This window comes from Chrysochloris asiatica, unplaced genomic scaffold (assembly GCF_000296735.1).
Source record: "Chrysochloris asiatica unplaced genomic scaffold, ChrAsi1.0 scaffold00022, whole genome shotgun sequence".
In the NCBI taxonomy this organism is placed as follows: domain Eukaryota; kingdom Metazoa; phylum Chordata; class Mammalia; order Afrosoricida; family Chrysochloridae; genus Chrysochloris; species Chrysochloris asiatica.
The window spans coordinates 8,419,656-8,439,327 of NW_006408540.1; positions in this window are offsets into that span (position 1 = coordinate 8,419,656).

Genomic DNA, 19,672 nt, shown 5'->3' on the forward strand with positions numbered 1-19,672 from the left:
TGCAAGTCCCATTCCAATGTCTGTGTGCTGTAATTACAACAGAATGGGTCAACAGTCTTCTACTTCACAGTAAGAAACTATCAAACCGGCGGGAATGGGAAGGTTGCTAGATTTTATGTGTTGAGGAGTAGAGTGAGTCCCAAGTGCTCTTATCCCTTCAGAGCTAATTCCACCACACAGATTAGGAGAGGAAGGATGTCCCTTTGTTGCTGATGCTCACCTGGTATAATGTGAAGAAAGTCACAGCATGTTTGTCTACAGAGACCACTGGCACTGCTATTGTAGCTACTAGTGAGGAACTATATTGTTTCTTATCTTGTATTCACTTGGAGTGGGCCATAGAATACATAAACATCTTTATTCCACAGGGTTATCCCTCTCACTTCTATGTTCAAAGAGAGATAGATATCCTGGAACTTTTTCTGTATTTGCCTATTTAAACTTCAGGGTGTTGAATTGCTACAGATTCCAGCTAGGATATGAAAGGAAATCAAAACAAAGAAAAACAAAAAATGCATAAACTCCTTGGCCTTTCAATTCTGGTTTTCCTGATTTTTATTTGGTCTGCGTTTTTTTTTCTGTGTGTCATAATTCTCTCCTGGCTTACATACTTTTTTCCCCTCTTAATGTTTTTAGTTTAAAGTGGGTGTGGTAGTGTGAAATATACTTACAACAACTTGATGAAAAATAGAACCTATCCATTGCCTTCTAAATTTAGTTAGGATCTAATACAAAGCTTATTATCTTTTAAGTTTATTTTTATATTGTGTCTTCTTTTTATTCCTATGGTCTTAATTATTCAGGTTACATTACACATCTTGCATTCAATTTTAATATATATCTATTTTGTTTTGGGTTTTGGACTCACATTCTTTAAACCATAGCCACAGTACTCTTAAAAACACAAAGCAACAACAGTTGCCATAAAGTTGATTTCAATTTATGGGTACATGTATGTCATAGTTGAACTGTGCCCCATAAGGTTTTCAGTAGCTGACTTTTCAGAAGAAGATTTACACATCTTTATTTTGAGATCCCTTGCACTGGATTCAAACCACCAATATTTCCATTAGTAGCCCAAAACACTAATAGTTTGCACTACCCAGATATTACACAACACTAGTAGGGAAAAATAATATGTTAAAATTACAAATATGATTTAGATTGTTTTTCAATATATGTGGCAATGAATCTTCATTTCTTACAGTTTAAATGCAAGTCCACAAAATGGCAAAAGTTTTTCATAAGCATCAACTGCATGACCTTATATTATTTTACTCATGTCGAAATTGCCAATAGTCTTGAATTCTCTATAACTTTTTAAATGTGCTCAACATTGAAGTTGCATCTTGACTTAGGGTACTATATTAAATCTACCAGATATATCCTATCTAATTTTGTTCACCTAGAAAAGTTTTTCCACTCCTCAGATGTCAGTTTTCATACTGAGCAGACTTGTATGTTTCTCTGATGCTGGATGCTATGCCACTAGTATTTCAAACACCAGCAGGGTCATTCATGGTAGATGATGTCAGTGGAGCTTGCAGAGTAAAACAAACTACACAGTAGGAAGAGGTGGTCCAACCTGTGGAAAATTAGCTACTGACAATGAGTAGATGAACATTGTCTGATTTTGTTCCAGAAGGTGAACCCCTAAGGTTGGAAGGCACTTAAATAAGACTAGGGAATAGCTACCTCCTCAAAGTAGAATCAACCTTAATGATGTGGATGAAGCAAAGCTTTTGGGACCTTCATTTGCTAATCTGGCATGACTCAAAATGAGAAGAAACAGTTACAAACATTCAAACAAAGTATAAAAAGTCAAAACCAAACCCACTACCATCCAGTTAATTCTGATTCACAGCAACACTGTATAGGGTTTCATCTTTCTCCTGCTGAACTACCTGTGAGCTTGAGCTGCCAGCCTTGTGGTTAGCTGTAAGGTGTTTATCCTACATCACAAACAGGACTCCATACACAAAACATAAATCTAGGAAAATTGAAGTCATCAAAATAAAATTGAACACAAAAAGATAGATAAATTAGGCATTCATGAGCCAATATTAGTAAGACAATATATGGTCTACTATGTTGAGAATGACAAATTGAAGAGTAAGAGTGTCACAATCATCATTAAAAAGAACATTTCAAGATCTATCCTGAAGTACAAGGCTATAATTTCCATATGCCTACAAAAAGGACTATTTAATCTGACTATTTTTCAACTATTTCGCATGCTATTGTTATTAAGTGCTTTTGTGTTAGTTCTGACTCATATAGGGTTTCCAGTCTTTTTAAATCTTTGCATGGAGCAGAACGTATCATGTAGCAACTGGTGGACTTGAACCACTGACTTTCTGGTTTGTGATCCAGTACTTAGCTTATGGAGGGAGACACCATGTTGCCTTCAAGTTTGCATACCAAACACTAATGAATAAAATGAGGAAATTGAAGTCATTTTTGCCATCTTATACTGTCTAACATTGATCAGACATGCAATCAAAATGCATTGATAATTTATGGTGGATGGAATGTGAAATACAAAAAGTATCAAAAGCTGAAAAACATGGTCTTGGTGACATAAGTAACAATAGAGATCATATGGTAGAGTTTTGGAAGGTCAAAGATTTATTCATTGTAACAGCATAAACAGTTTATACATATAAACCTTCCCAATTGAAATATGCAATAATCAATTATAGAATCAAAATAATTATAGAGAAGCTCAATATCACTAGTCAGAACAAGGCCAGGTGCCAACTTCACAATAGACTATCAATTACTCACATTCAAGTTCAAGTTAAAGGTGAAAAAAAGTAAAACAAGTCCATGAGATCAAAAATGCAATCTTGCATATATTCCACCTAAAATTAGAGCATCTCAAAAATAAATTTGCCACACTGGATTCTAGTGACAAAGACCAGGTGAATTATGATATAACATCAAAGACATCATACATGAAAAAAAAAACAAAAGGTCATTTAAAAGACTGGAAAGAAAGAAAAGACCAACATGGATGTCAGAAGAAACTCTGATATTTTCTTGTGAACATACTCTAACTAAGGTGATAGAAAGAAATGATGAAATAACAGAGAAGAACAGAAGAATTCAATTTGCAGCTTGAGAATCAAAGTCAAGTATTATAATGAAATATGCAAAGACGTAGAGTTAGGAAACAATGGTAAAAACATACTTCACAAGCTGAAAGAACTGAAGGAGAAACTCAGGTCTTGAATTTCAATATTGAAGAATTCCACGGGCAAAATATTGCATAAAACAGGAAAGCTCAAAACAAGATGGATGGAGTAGACTTCAGGGAAGATGGTGGACTAGGCCATCAAGCTACTCAGAACCTCTACAGCAAATACTTGAGAAACCAAATAAGGCACATGTTAATATCATTAAAGATGAGAAGATATGCACTGGACTGCAAGGTTGGTTTGAAATGCAAGGTCAGTGGTTCAAGCATACCAGTCACTCCTTGGAAACCTTTCACAAGGTAGCCATGAGCCAGAATCGACTCTACAGTACTTAACAACAAACAAAAAACATAGTCTTTGTAATTTCCTCCAAATGAATGTGTGGAACCATACAAATAGGACGTATAGGACTCTAATGTGGGGATTGGTTAGTTTTTCCAATATGCGCCATTTAAAAAGACCCATCTCAGAAGCAGAGACATATGATTCCAGGACCATCAATAAAGGAGAGATGAGATTCCTGCTTAGAAAAGCGGTGGTAGCAGAGGTTTTCAGCATATGCAGCAGCATGGAGAGACAGAGTAGTGGGCTTCCTAAGTACCTGTGAGCATTAGGCTAGATTGCAGAAAGTCCCCTTTGGATATCTATAGATAATGCTTCTGGAGATTTATAACATTTGCCTGAGCAGGACAGAGTTCAAAGGACCACATGGCTGAGAGTCTGAAGACAAGAGAGATGCATAACTGTAGTCAGGTTGAGAAGAAGTATTTCTGATTGGAGAACTACCAATGTTACACATCTTGAATTTTATTCTCTTTGCTTCCCTAATACTTAATAATTGCAAATATTGGTGAATTCTGTGTGGCTACTGCAAATGCTTATTGAACCCAGCAGAGAAATGGAGTGCCCTGGGAGGGACAGATGGTATCAAAATAGGATAAAGGAATTTGAAGAGCAGAAGACTGTCTGACCTCAGCCTGATAGCAACTGGCCTTATGTTGATGTACAGTTTGAGTCTCCTTTCCTCTTGTGATGTCATAGGAGGACAGATATGGGCCCCATGCCATTTTTGCAGTAGCCCACAAAGTAGAACTAATACTACTAGTTCTGATTTCTTGGTAGAACCCATGCAAGAAAGAAGGCAATGGAAGGCATACATAAAACTGAAAGGAAATGAACAATCTGCCAACCAAGAAATATATACCCAGAAAAATTCTCCCAAAAAATTAGGACTTTGCCAGAAAAACAGAAACTAAGGAAATTTGTAAAAAGCAGACCAATCTTATAAGAAATACTAAGCAGTCATCTTCAGATAAAGAACCAACAATGGCAGACACCAACATTAGATTAGCACACATGAAAACATCATCCACATGCCACATAGATGTATCCAAACAAAAATAAACCAACAAGGCTGAAAATATAGAACCAGAGATATTATTTTGTAAATGAAGACAATGACAAATTAAAAAGAAGGAATACATAGCATAGTTACAGAACTGGCAATTAAGGTAATATCCAGATAGAACATACTATTTTAAAGCATGAAGAAAATAATAAATTACAGAGCAATCCCCAAGAAATTTAAATAAACCTTTGCACTCCATGAAAAACATGAAAATAATAAAGATTCATTAAACACTAATATTACAGCGATAAAAGAAATGATAAGAAAGCCAACAAAAAATGAACTCAGCACAGAAAATTAAGCGGAACAAAGAACCAAGCAGCACCATCAAAACACACAAAACAAAATGACAACAATTCATTCATATTGATCAATTATATTGAGTATAAATGGATTAAAAACACCAGTCAAGATTCGAGCTTAGGGAAATGGGTAAGAAAACAAGGAGTATTACTGTGCTATGGATAAGAGACATTCATTAGGCATAAAACTACACTAAAACTTAAAAGATGAAAAATAAATACAGCAAATGGTCATAAAAATGAGTTAAGTGGCTATAAGGAAGTATAAATAGACTTTAAGGTAAAAGCCAGTATAAGAGGCAACCAAAGACTTTATAAAGACTAATTGAATAAGAGCATTTGTTGTTAACTTTTGTCAAATTGGTTCCAACTCATAGTGACTCCACATAGGTTTTCCATGGAGCAGGTAGTGGGTTTAAACTGCTGATCTTGTGGTTTGTAGTCCAGTGCTGATCCTACAGCAGCACATCATAGTCATAATAAATACCTATTGTACCCAAAGAAAGATGTCAAAATACATAAATCAAAGTTTAATAGACATGAAGAGATTATAGACAACTTCACAATGAAAGTTTGAGACTAATATGTCAGTTTCAATGAAAGACAGAAAAATTAGAAAGAAACTAAACAAAAGGTACAGAAGCTAAACAATACAATAAAGCAACTTGACCTGATAGAAATATATAGAATACCCACCTAACAGCAGAATATATGCTCTTTTCCAGTGCATATAGGACATTCTTGACACTATTTCATAAGTAAACCTACAAAGAAGGCCTCAATAAATTTAAAAACATCAAAATACTACAAAGCGTCTTTTCAGACCACAATGCTATGAAATTAGAATTCAGCAACTGATAAGACAAGAAAAAATAAAATAAAATACATGGAAATCAAATAAGCTCTGTTTGAAAATGACTAGGATAAAGAAGAAATAAAAAATTAACTAAAAGAAAACAAACAACAACAACAAAAAAAAGCCACCAAAAAGCCTTGATTTGAAAAAGAATGAAAGCACAACATAACAAAATATCTTGGACACAGTAAAAGCAATGCACATCCGCAAATTTATAGTAATAAATGTACACATTAAAAAAAGGAAGAACCGGAATCTATATCTTAATCCAACATCTAAAACAAGTTAAGAAGAGCAGCAAAATAAAACTATGGTCACCAGGCAAAAAAAAAAACAATAAAGATTACAGCAGAAAGCCATGAGACAGAAAAGAGAATCATAAAACAAAGAACCAAGACCAAAAGTTGGTTTTTAAAGATCAATGAAATCACCAAACCACTGGCAAATCTAGTAAAGGAAAAAGAAAGTGGGGTAAATTTTTGATCATACCCATAATAGAAGAAATTGAATAAGTCATTAGAAATTCCAACAATAACAAACATTCCTTTGCTGGCTAATTGTACCAAACGTTCAGAGGCTTGACATCAATCCCAGAATACAGAATAGAGTATTTTTAAATTCATTTTCAGTAGAGAGCATGACCCTGACACACGAAACACTGTCTGATTCTGTGTCATCCACACAGTTGTTATGTTTGAGCCAATTGTTACAGCCACTGTGTCATCCCGTCTCATAAGTCTTCTTTTTCACTGATCCTTTTCTTTACCAACCAAATTTCCAGGAGCTGATCTCTTCAGAGAATATGTCCTTCTAACAGGAATTTGGCCATACTTTTCCCTTCTAATAGGCATTCTGCTGCACTTCTTCCAATACAGATGTGTTTATTCTTTTGGCAGTCCATGGTACTTTTGATAGTTTTATACACCATAATTTAAGTGCATCATTTTTTTCTCCAGTCTAGCTTTCACAGAAATATTTTTGTTGTTCTTAAGTGCTTTCAAGTCAGTTCTAACTAATAGTAACCCTATATAGGGTTTGCAAGGAGTAGCTGGTGAGATTGAACCACTGACTTTGTGATTCAAATTGTATTTGTGGTCCAGTGCTTATCCTACAGCACTGCAATTGAAAATACCATGACTTGGATCATGTGCATCATATTCCTCTTCAAGAATAATCATGAATTCATTTTAAGAAGTGAACATAATCCTGAAACCAAAACTAGACAAAAACATCACTGAAAAAAGAAAATTAAGTCAAATATTTCTCAATAACAAAGATGAAAAAATTTGCAACAAATTTCTTGTCAGTAGAGTCCTGCAATATATTAAGAATATAATACATCATGACCAAGTGGTATTTAAACCAGACATGCAAGAGTTAGAAAAATAATCAATGTAATTTATCACATAAATAAAACAAAGGAAAAGAACTCTATGAGTGTATTAATCTACACAAAAAAGGTCTTTGACAAAATGCAACCACCATTTCTGACATACATACATAAAAGCACAGCTAAATAAGGAGCTCTGGTAGCGTAGTGGTTACGAATTGGGCTGCGAACCTTAAGGTCAGCAGTTTGAAACTACCAGCTGTTCCACTGGAGAAAGATGAGGCTTTCTGCTCCTGTAAAGATTTACAGCCTTGGAAACCCTGTATAGGGTCGCTATGAGTCGGAACTGACTCCATGGCATATAATAACAACAAATAAGGATAGAAGGGAAATGTTTTAAAAGTTGAATATATATATTTATTCAATCTTTATGCTGAGGAAATAATTGGAGAAACTGGACTCCATGAAAAAAGAATATGGCATCAGGATTGGAGGAAGGCTCATTAACAATCTCTGATGTGCAGATGAAATAACCTTACTTACTGGAAGTGAAGAGGACCTGAAGCACTTGCTGATGAAGATCAATGACTACAGTCTTCAATATAGATTACACCTCAATGTGAAGAAAGCAAAAATCTCAAGTGGACCAGTAAATAACATCACAATAAACTGCAAAGAGATTGAAATAAAAAATTCCAATTTACTTGGATTCACAATCAATATCGATGGTAACAGCAGTCAAGATATCCAACAGCGTTGTACAATCATTTGTAAAAGTTTTCTAGAAAGTGCTAAAAAGCCAAAATGTCATTTTGAAGACTAAGTTGCATCTGATACAAACCATCATATTTTGCATTGATTCCTGTTCATGATGAAGCTGGATAATGAATTAGGAAGAACAAAGAAAAATTAATTCCTATAAATTATGATACTGGTGAAGACTATTAAATATATAAAAACTGTCAAAAAACAAGCAAATCTGTCTTGGAAAAAATACAGTCAGAATGCTCCTTAAAAGTGAGGCTGATAAGCCTTCGTCACAATGCTTGGGACATACGATCAGAAGGGACCTGTTCCTCAAGAAGGACATCAATATTGAAAAATAAAAAATGAAGTAATACAATGCCTGTGACCTTGGACTCAAATATAACAATGATTGTCAGAATGACAGTGCTTTGTTCTGTTGTGTAAGAGACCACGTGGGTCAGAACCAACTCGAAGACTCCTAACAACAGTAAAGTTTCATTCATTTTTAACTTTGGTAAAAAATTTAGCATTTGTTAAACTTGAATGATGCATCCAAAGTTGTATCATATTATTTTTCATACTTTTAAAATGCTTCAGATATCTCATAAGTAAATATTCTTAGACGTATAATCAAACATGCTTTCAAGCATTGCCTGCTTTTGAGAGTTACCTTTTTTCATTAGTTGAAATTATGTTTTTTCTTTCTTCATTTGTTAGTAGGTACCATGCAAAAAGATATTTTGCATGGATGTTTATCTTTTGGTTTTGTATCCCACATTGTTATAGACAAAATTGAAGCTAATTTACACATATTGTTGTTGTTGTTAAATACCACTGAGTCAGTTCCAAACCTGTATAGGGTTGTAGAGGAGCGGCTGTGAGCTTGGACCACTGACCTTGTGGTTCAAACTGGCTTAACAGTCCAGTGCATTAACCTACATGTAAATTATAAACTCATATTATTTCTTGCAGAAGTTCTTATAAATAAAAGTTACTCATATCCATTTGTGTAACTCTGGTAGCGTAGTGGTTACGAATCGGGCTGTGAGCCGCAAGGTCAGAAGTTCGAAACTATCAGCGGTTCCGCAGGAGAAAGATGAGGCGGTCTGCTCCCGTAAAGATTTATAGCCTCGGAAACCCTGTGTAGGGTCGCTATGAGTCGGAACCGACTCCACGGCACTCAACAACAACAACAACAACAACAACAAGAAGTACTTACTTGAAAGACAAAGTTGTATTTGCTGAAATGGATTAAAAAAAGAAGAAAAAAACAAGTGGAATTTTGCATTGAAGTGTACAAAAGAATTAACTTGATTTTATTGGGATATATTTTATACCTCACTGATTAGAATTGTGTTTGTATAATTTTAAGTTAAAATAGAACAATGCTTTACTCAAGATTGACTTTTAGTATTATTTGATTTGCTATAGTTTTGTTTTATAAATATGACACCAGTTTATCAAAATATACTGTTATTATTTTAGTAAAGTTGTTGCTATTTAGAATTGTCCAGACAGTTCTGAGTCACAGTGACCATATGAACAACAGAACAAAACACTGTCTGGTCCCATGCCATCCTCACAATTATTAAGTCCATTGTTGTTGCAATTATGTCAATCCATCTAGTTGGGGGTCTTTTTCTTTTTTGCTGAACCTCCACATGATATCTTTCTCCAGGAACTGGTCCCTCAGATAGTATCTTCAAGGTATGGTTGACAAAGTCTTGCCATCCTAGCTTCTAAGGAGCATTCTGGCTGGCCTTCCAAGACAGAGCTGTTTGTTCTGCTGGCAGTCTATGGCATTTTCAATATTCTGTGCTAACACCAAAATTCAAATACATAAATTATCTGTGATCTTCCTTATTTATTGTTTAACTTCCTTAAGCATATGAGATGATTGAAAATGTCATGGCTTGGGTCAGATGACCTCAGTCCTCAAACTGCCATTATTGATAGTGAGCCCTTTTAAAAGGCTTTTGCAGTAGAACTACTAATTCAACACAACCTTTGATTTCTTGCTTGCTGCTTCCATGAGCATTGATTGTAAATTTAAGCAAATTTTAATATTTGACAACTTCATTCTTTTCTTCATTTATCATGATGTTATTTATTGGTCCAGTTGTGAGGATTTTCATTATTTTTTTATATTGAGAAGTAATTCACACTGAAGACTATAGTTTTTGACCTTCATCAAAGTATTTCAAATTCTCTTCAATTTCAGCAAGCAAGGTTATGTTATCTGCATGTTGCAGGTTGTTAATGACTCTTCCTGAAATCCTGATACCACGTTCTTCTTCTTATATTCCAACTCCTTAAATTATTTTCTTAGCATACAAACTAAATACATATGGTGAAAGGACACAACCCTGGTGCACACTTTTTCTGATTGTAAACCATTCAGTATCCACTTGTTCTATTCTAACGACTGCCTCTTGGTCTATGTACAGATTCCACAGTTAAGTGTTCTGCAATAATCATTTTTTTTGCATTGTTATCCACAGTCTATTTGATCCACACTGTTGAATACATGTTCATAGTCAATAAAGCACAAATAAGTATCTTTCTGTTATTCTCTGCTTTTTACCAAAATCCATTTGATGTCAACAATGATACCCTTCATTCCCTGTTGATGTATAGGTTCAATATTTTTTAAATTATCTTCTGAAAAAAATTGTTTTATATATTAATGATATTGTGCAGTGATGTCTGTGTTCCGCTGGGTCATCTTTCTTTCAAATGAGAACAAATACTAAGGGAACTTGGTGAATGAGAAATACCATTGTATTAGGTCTAGGAACTGGCAGTCTAGTGATCTTCCAACTAATCAATATAAGCAATAATTTAAAGGCCATTTTCTGAGACTGCTGCATACTTAACTTTAGTTAAGTATGCCATATAGACAATTGATTTTTAGTATTACACTAAACGTACATAGACAGAAAATGAACAATAAAGATCTGGTCTGAAACAAGGGAATGATATACAGTTATTAAATCTGTATTGAATATCTCTAATACAGAATGATTGTATAGGTTATAAAGGACCCCTGCGTTGCTCAATCTGTTAAGCATTGGACTACTAGCGGCAAAGTTCATAGTTCAAACCCACCAGCTATTTGTTGGCAGAAAAATTAGATTGTTTGTTCCCATAAAAATTTACGTATTGAAAATTCTAAGAAAAAGTTCTACTCTGTCCTATACAGTCACGATGAGTTGGATTGACCTCTTTGTCAGTGGTGTTTGGTTTTGCTACTTTTAAACTGCCATAAAATTATCCCTTACTTTAGGTGGAAAGATAATATGAAAGAAATATTATCATTAGCATTGCTTTACTTGTTTTATAAATAACTACTATTTTATTACCAGAATGTTTTTACTTTTTGTAAGTATAATTGAATGAGACATTGCTTATATGTAAACTATATAAATGTAAAAAAATGCACAAGATTGTAGGTATTATATGAATCCTTCTCCATCTCTGGAATTTAGAATCTTATAGATCAGAATCTACTATTTCTGTTGTGTGCTGTGTAATTCCTCTCAATTATTTTGAAATAAAATACAAATATTGATGAATCAAAAAGTATATCTCTTTAAAGGATGACGTTACATGAACTTGACTATGATAACATGAAAGATTAATTTTGAGGAAGACATGACTTTCTGGAAATGTTTATTTACTATTTAAGAAGCTATACTTTGTTTATGTATAATTTTCTAAAAGATATATTCCTGTATTTCCTAGTCATTGGTGTGGCTCTATAGGATAATCATTGGACTGCTAAAGTTGGCAATTCAAACCAAACAGCTGCTCTTTGGAAGCCCTATACAAGGCTGCTATGAGTTGGAGCCAACTGACTGGCACTTCACAACAATCTCCCTAGTTAATAAATATAGTTAGAAATAAAATTAATAACAACCCTGTCTATAGAACTCTGATTCTTTAGTTATGGCTATAAATAAGAAATCTTTAAATGAAATTATGTAGATATTTGTAAAATGTACAGTTAGTTGATACTTTATAGAGAATTGTTAAGTGCTGTTAAGTTGGTTCCAACCCATAGCGACCCTGTGTAGGAATTCTAAGGAGCAGCTGGTGAATTTGAACTGTTGATCTTGCCATTCAAACCAACCTTGCAGTCGAGTGCTTATCCTACAGAGCCACACAAGTTCGACAGAGAATAGGATAGTTTAGTCAACGTTTTCAGCGTTGTATAGTGTAGGTTTCACAATGTCTATTGTGAATGCCTGTGTTTCAATAGTTCGTTGACATGCTATATTTACCTGAAATTATAGATCTCTGAATTTTAGGTACAAGAAACTTTTTTTTTTTTTTCTGTTATGCAAATGTGGGCAATATTTGACCAATGCAGCATTAAAAAATTACAATTTTTTTTTTTTTTTATGTTTGGGAATGTGTGTGGTAGGATTAATATTAGTCTTAACTTTTAAATTAGAATTTTAGTTTGATATGAAAAAAAAGAAAGCACATTTTGCAGTACAAATTAAGAAAGCATTATAAACTTTATAACCAGATAAATCATATCCATATTTAATACAGTTGATTATGATGATGTTCTTGTGTTTGTGGTGTGAAACTCCTTTTAAAATTGATGGTACCAGGCCAGTTGCAAATAATCAGATAAAATGTTATATCTTTTAAATATCTGAAGGATTAAGGAGTGTCTTAGGGTTTGCTAGAAAAACAGGAAAAGCTGTCAGTGCTATCAATGAGGGGCACTCCTTCACTCTTACTGCCTAAACTCCTTCCTGGTGACCCCAAGCCCTCCCCATGATTCATCATTAGAAGAGTTAACATTTGGTCCAGAGGGTACCACTAAGATTTTCACCCAGTACCTCAGACTTCACCTATTGTAAATGGCTAGTGATAATGCAGTCATTCTCTCCAAAGTCCAGTTTTTGGACAACACCCATTGAATCCCAAGGGGGATCCTAAAAAACCTACATTATGTTTTAAGTCCTTACCTCAGGATTTTTACATATGGTTAATTAGGTCCTGAATGGAGTCCTGGTGTGGTGCCGTGGGTTAATGCGCTGGACTGCAAAGTCGGTTTCAACCACAAGGTCAGAGATTCAAGTTCACCATCCACTCCATGGAAACCCTAGATAGAGTCACTATGAGTCGGAACTGACTTAGTGATACTTAACAATCATAACAACAATAACCTCAGGATTTCAGAAGTCCAGTACTGGCATGGTGAGGAAACAACATCTGTAGATTTTCCATCCTCTCTAATTTTCCCAGACAAGGTTAACCCAAATGCCAGAAAAAGAATACTTTCAGGCAAATATTTAACCCTAATGTCTTCTATATGTTTTGATTAAAACTACTGAGTTTTCTTGCTTAAATTGATTCTTTATTATTAGATTATTACTACTGTTAGACTATAATCTTTACTTCCTCTACATTCCTGTCATTTCTTTTCAAACTTCCTCACCTTTAAACCCACTGCATACTGTACTCTGAAGTAATTAATCTTATATATACCTGCCTTGAGTTTTTACTTTTTTAGTTTCTGTAGGATAGGTGAGCTATCATTATGTTTTCACTAAAGCATATAAGGATTACTGGTGTAGTGTTGTGGGTTAATGTGCCAGACTGCAAAGTTGTTTGAACTGCAAGGTTGGCAGTTCAAGCTCACCTCGGAAATCCTACACAGGATCGCTATGGGTCAGAACCAACTCAAAGGCACTTAACAACGACAAAGCATAAAATCCTAGAATTTCAGCACAATCTTTTAGAACAAATGAATCTATGAACTAATTGAATAATGGTGCCATTAACAGGAGACACATCTAATATTCCATATTTGAATATTCAAATTTTAAATATTGCAACTGAATTCTCACAGACTTGGTCTTCCATGTGATGGCAATATTGACCATGACAAAAGCATATGGATGTAATTTGTAAATGCATTATTCATTATCACATTATACTGAGTAATTCAACAATGTGACAGGTATTTCCTACACTCCACAGTGTCTAATTGATTTTTATCAGCTAATGTGACATTTATAAAATAGAACACAATATCAAGGGAAAGACCAATGAAAGAAATGTACCAGAAATGAAGAATCTTGCTAATTGAAATACATTTTCTTTCCCTTAATTCTGTCATTTAATTATAGAGTTTAGTTACAAATTCAAAAACTTATGTGCTATTCATAAAAAAATTACTTCAATTAGTCACAAGTAATCTTTTGTTATTTTCAGTAATGATCTGCTTTTTTCTATGAATTATATGTATTCTTCATGATTTAATATATAGTGGTCATAGATATATCTCATTATAACATTTTATACTTTTATTTACATATGTGTAAAAGTCCAACAACATATAGGCATATTTTAAAAATCTTAACTAATTTTAAAATGGCACAATTCATCAAATCAAAACAAATATTTTTGTGTGCAAACATTAATTAAGCACTTAGCTACTAATCAAGAGTTCAGAAGTTCTAACTCACTATTGAGTCTATGAAAGGAAGATAAGAAAGCAGACTTTCCCAAAAATCACAGACTTGGAAGCTCTATTCTACACTCTCCTACACAGTCACTTTGAGTTGGAATCAACCCAATGATAATGGTGTTGGTTTGGGAATATATGTGTATGATTAACAATATTGCTGTTGTTAAGTGCAGTTCACTCAGTTCCAATTTGTAGCCACCCTGTATAGGGTTTCTGAGGCTGTATATTGTTGTGACAACTTCATCTTTCTCCCATGGAACAGATGGTGGGTTAAAACCGCCAATCCTGTAGTTCACAGTTAAGTGTTTAATGTACAGAGCTACAGTGTTCCTCTAAAAAACAGTATGAAGAGCACACACCATATTTTACCATAAATAGTGTGCCCACATAAATGATGTGCACACACATAAACCAGGCAGAAGTGGAAAAATTATGTTTAAAAGTTCTGGCATAGTGTGTCTCTGAATGTACTGTGCATGTCTCATGACATTTCCAGCAGTGATTTTCAGCCATTCACTAGTCAAAAAATATTACTTTTATCTAATTTGTATAATAAATAAGTCACCATCAAGAAATCACAGGAAGAGCTTGATTAGTACACCAGTGAATAAGAAATGTTGTTGTTGTTGTTGTTGTTGTAATGTGCCGTGGAGTCGGTTCCGACTCATAGTGACCCTGCACAGGGTTCCAAGGCTGTAAATCTTTACAGGAGCAGAATGCCTCATCTTTCTCCCGTGGAACAGCTGGTAGTTTTGAACTGATGACCCTGAGCTTCACAGTCCGATTCGTAACCACTACACTACCAGAGTGCCTGAATAAGAAAAAGACTATTAAAATTCTACATTTTTTCTGTGCCACTTAATTATGGGGTCTGAGAGAGGTCGAATTTCTTGTTTCAAAATTGGATATGGTTGTATGGCCCACCTGAAGTCTCAGTGTGATGTTGCCATTACCTAAGCACAGGTTGGTGCCACAAAGGTTAAGGGCCATTGCTTGCATTCACCCAGATTCAACAGGGATAGCTTCATGTGAAACTAGATAACAAGATGGTTTGGGTCTGACCCATCCGTGACAGGAACCTGACTAGTCAATCAGGACAATAATCTTAGAGCCAGGCACATGCAAACCCTTGATGCTCACAGAAATAAGTGTATCACTGAGAGAATTTGTCTGTAGTCATCCACTGATCATCACAAGAACATGTTTATACATGTTTTGTTTAGTATAAGCCTGTGCACATGTAGGAACTGAAATTACAGCAGTAAAAATTTTTATCATAGTGGGTTATGAGTTGGATTACTAGACTCAAGGTCAGCAGTTTACATCTACAATGTGATCCACCCACCACCACCACCACCATTATATTAACACATTATATATATAGATATAGATAGATAGAGATAGCGAGAGAGAGAGAGAGAGAGAGAGAGAGAGATGCATATACATAGAATGGAGCCTTGATATGGCACTGTAGGACAAGCACTGGACCACAATGTTGGTTTAACTTCAAGGTCAGTAATTGAAACTCACCAACTGCTCCTTGGAAACCCTATACAGGATCATTATGAATCACAACAAATTCGACGGCATTTAACAACAAACAACAATATATATAATAATCAGGTTAAGTTTTATAGCTATTTTATATCTCTAAAGTATTAAGAAGTGTCTTAGGGTTCTCTAGAGCAAATGAGAAAGTTGCTAAGTGCCATCAAGTTGGTTTCAACTCATAGAGAGAGACACCATATGGGGTTTTCTAGGAGTGACTGAGGAGTTTGAACCTATAACTTGTGGTAAACAGTCCAGTGTTTATCCTAGATGTCACACCGGGACAACATACATATATACATGATGTTTTTGTTGTTAAGTGTCATCAAGTGAGTTTTGACTTACAGAAACCCTATATAAGGTTTCTGAGGAGGGGACGGTGGGTTCGAACCATCGAACTTATGGTTGGAAATCCAGTGCATATCCTACAGTTACACATACACAGCTGTGTGTGTATGTGTGGAGTGAAGGAGTGAGAGAGAAAGAGTGATTAAGGAATTGGCTGAAACAATTTTAGGGGGGCTGGGAAGTCCATAATTGTAGGTCATACAAAAAGCTGCTGGAAAGTCTGGTAGTGTTATTACCTAAATGGGTAGATCTTACTGTCAGAAAGTGAGAGAATAATTTTAGAGAATTTTGATTTCTAGTTTGGAAGCAAATCTCTTTGGAACTCCCAGTTTTTCTCTTAAGGCTTTAACTGATTGTATGAGTCCACCCTTATTATGAATTATAAACTGCTTTACTTACGGCCAACTCATTAGAAGCTGTTGTTACTTCTAATTCATAGCAACCCTACATACAGCAAAATGAATACTGCCTAGTGTTGTACCATCCTCACAATTGTTATATTTGAGCCCATTGTGGCTGCCACTATGTCACTCTAGCTTGTTGAATGTCGTCCTCTGTTTCACTCATCCTCCACTTTAAAAAGCATCTTGTCTTTTATAACGACTGGTGCTTCCTGACAACATATCCAAAATATGAAAGACAAAGTTTTGCCATAATTGCACATAAAGAGCAGGCTGACCATACTTTTTCCACAACAGGTTTTCCATGTTTCTGGTACTTTCAATATTCTTCTCCAGCACCCATAGTTCAAATACATTGATTCTTCTTATTCATTGCCCAGCTTTCTCATGCATGTGAACTGATTGAAAATACCATAGCTTGTGGTTCAGGGGTACTTTTGTCCTCAAAGTGACTTATTTGCTCTTCAAACTTTCAAAGAGAACTTTTGTAGCACATTTGCGATGCAATGCATCATTTGATTTCTTCACTGCTGCTTCCATGAGTGTTGATTGCAGATTCAAGCAAAATGAAAGTTTGACAACTTATATCTCCATTTATCATGATATTCTTTATTGGTCCAGTTGTGAATATTTTTAATTCCTTTTCATTGAAGTACAATCCATCCTGAAGGCTGTAGTCGTTGATCTTCATTAGTATATCAAGTCCTCTTCACTTCCAGCAAGCAAGTTTATGTCATTTATATAAAGCAGGCTGTTTTTTAAAAATGTTTTATTGTGGATTATGTGATAGTTTACATGGGAGATCATTAGCTTTACATTCATTATATCGAATATTGTTCCACTGCCACGGTTACAATCTCCTCCATCAACCAACCAAAGGGTATACCCTCCAAGTCTGCCCCAAATCGTCAGCATACAACCCCTCTCCCTCTATGGGTCTAGCCATTCCGTCTCTGCACATCATTTTCTCTGCCTCCATCCCAAGCGTCACTGTTTGTCTGGGTAGAATCTGGCATTCATCTTATTTCACTTGATGGTCCCAGGGACCTCCGCTCCTGGACTGCAAAGTCTATCACTCCCAGCCTTTTGCTACAAAATGTCTATCTTTACATTTCCAACCCTCACAGTCAATTCTGATAGTCGTTATTCACTATTGTACCACAATCCTTTCATCAACCCCACCCAGACAGATTGGATACTACTCAGTGGAGACTCTACCTTCCTCTAGGCTCCCCCTCTTGAAAGCTTGTAAGCCAGTCCCTTCTTGCCTTTGTAGCCCTCCCATTTTGGGTAGCCAATGTCCAAGTTGCCCATCCCTGTCTACGTCTACGTTGCCCATCCCTGTCTACGTGTATGGAGGGGGTGGGAATGATCATCGCTGTAGAGATTTATTCCTTTCTTTTGAGGTATAAGTTCATCAAATTGTATTAGATTACACTTTGTTTCCCTCTTCTTTCTTCTAGCTGAGCTCTGTTCATCCAGCCATTGAAGCCAGGTCAAGTGGGTATTATCTACAAGTGTGGGTATGCATAGGCCCTCTCTTCTTAACAGCTGGATGCTTCACTCTCCACTCTAGTCCTCTGTGGCTATGTCACTGACTCTGGGCCCATGAGTCCCCAGGTCTTGCCATACTTCTAGTCCTGACTCCACCAGGGTTCATAGGAGTCTATTGAACATTGTAGGGCTTAGGTCACAGTTTTGTTGCTGTTTTTCCGTCATTTCCCCTTATCAGTGACCAACGTGGTCACCAATCTGAACATATAACTGCTCATGTATTCCCCTTGAGTCTTAGTCTTGGCAAGGGGTTTATCCCTAGGGGAACCTAACCCCTTGCCTTGATTTCTCCTGGGCAAGAAACTTGCTTATTCTTGTAATAATTAGGCAAACTGCCATTATTGTTTTGTATTTTTCCTGTCAGTCTTTCTCTCAAGAAGTATCATCTGTTCTTCTATCCACTCCAGGCTGGTCTGCTTGTCCTTTCAAATGGAAAATTCCCACCTCAGAGGATTCTGGAAGGGGTTCAGGATTCTTCCTGTGGTCTTATGTAATGCAGAGGTTCTGCAGGAAGCGTCTTTTACCGGGCATGTTGTATCCCCATTTTAGGTATTCCAATCACTTATAGGCAAAAGACAGACTTACGAGCTTTCTATGGTGATATTTCTGGCTATTATTTTCTCTCCCCCTCAATTGTCTATTTTATAATGGTATGCAAGGGAAACCAAAATTCAAAAGACAGCCAAGTATCTTAACATTATTCCCCCCCTTTTGTCCATTCCAACCATGTCTTAATCTCTGTACTCAGAGCCCTATTTTTCCAAGTGTGTGCATACATCATTATTTACTTCTATCCCACTTAGTCCATGCAAACCTAATTGTTTTCCCATCAGCCTTGTTCTTTCATTCCACTCTCCCTTCTAGTGTACTGTCCCCCTCCCCAGCACCCAAACTATACTGTGTCTATTCCATACCCTGTGCTCCACCTTCTCCTCCCTCCCCTCACCCCATCCCACACATCCTGATAACCAGCACAGAACCCTCCCCCATTTTAGTATGGTTCTTTTTCTTACTCTTTTACAATAATGGTCCTATGCAGTATTCCTCCTTTTGTGACTGACTAATTTCACTCAATACATGTCCTCAAGATTCATCTATGTTATGTGGTAGCTTACAGTTTCCTTGTTGTTCTTCAAGGTAATATAATATTCCATTGTGTATATATACCACAGTTTATTTATCTATTCTTCAGTTGATGGGCACACAGGCTGTCTCCATCTTTTTGCTATTGTAAATAATGCTACTATGAACATTGGTGTGCATATATCTATTCATGTTATGGCTCGTATTACTTGTGGGTAAATACCAAGTAGAGAGATTGCTGGATCATAAGGTATTTCTATTTCCACCCTTCTGAGGAAGTGCAATATTGCTTTCCAGAGAGGTTGGACCATTTTGCAATCCCACCAGCAATGCAGGAACATCCCAGTGCCTTCACATCCTCACCAGCATTTATTGGCCTAACACATGGTCTATTCTTGAGAA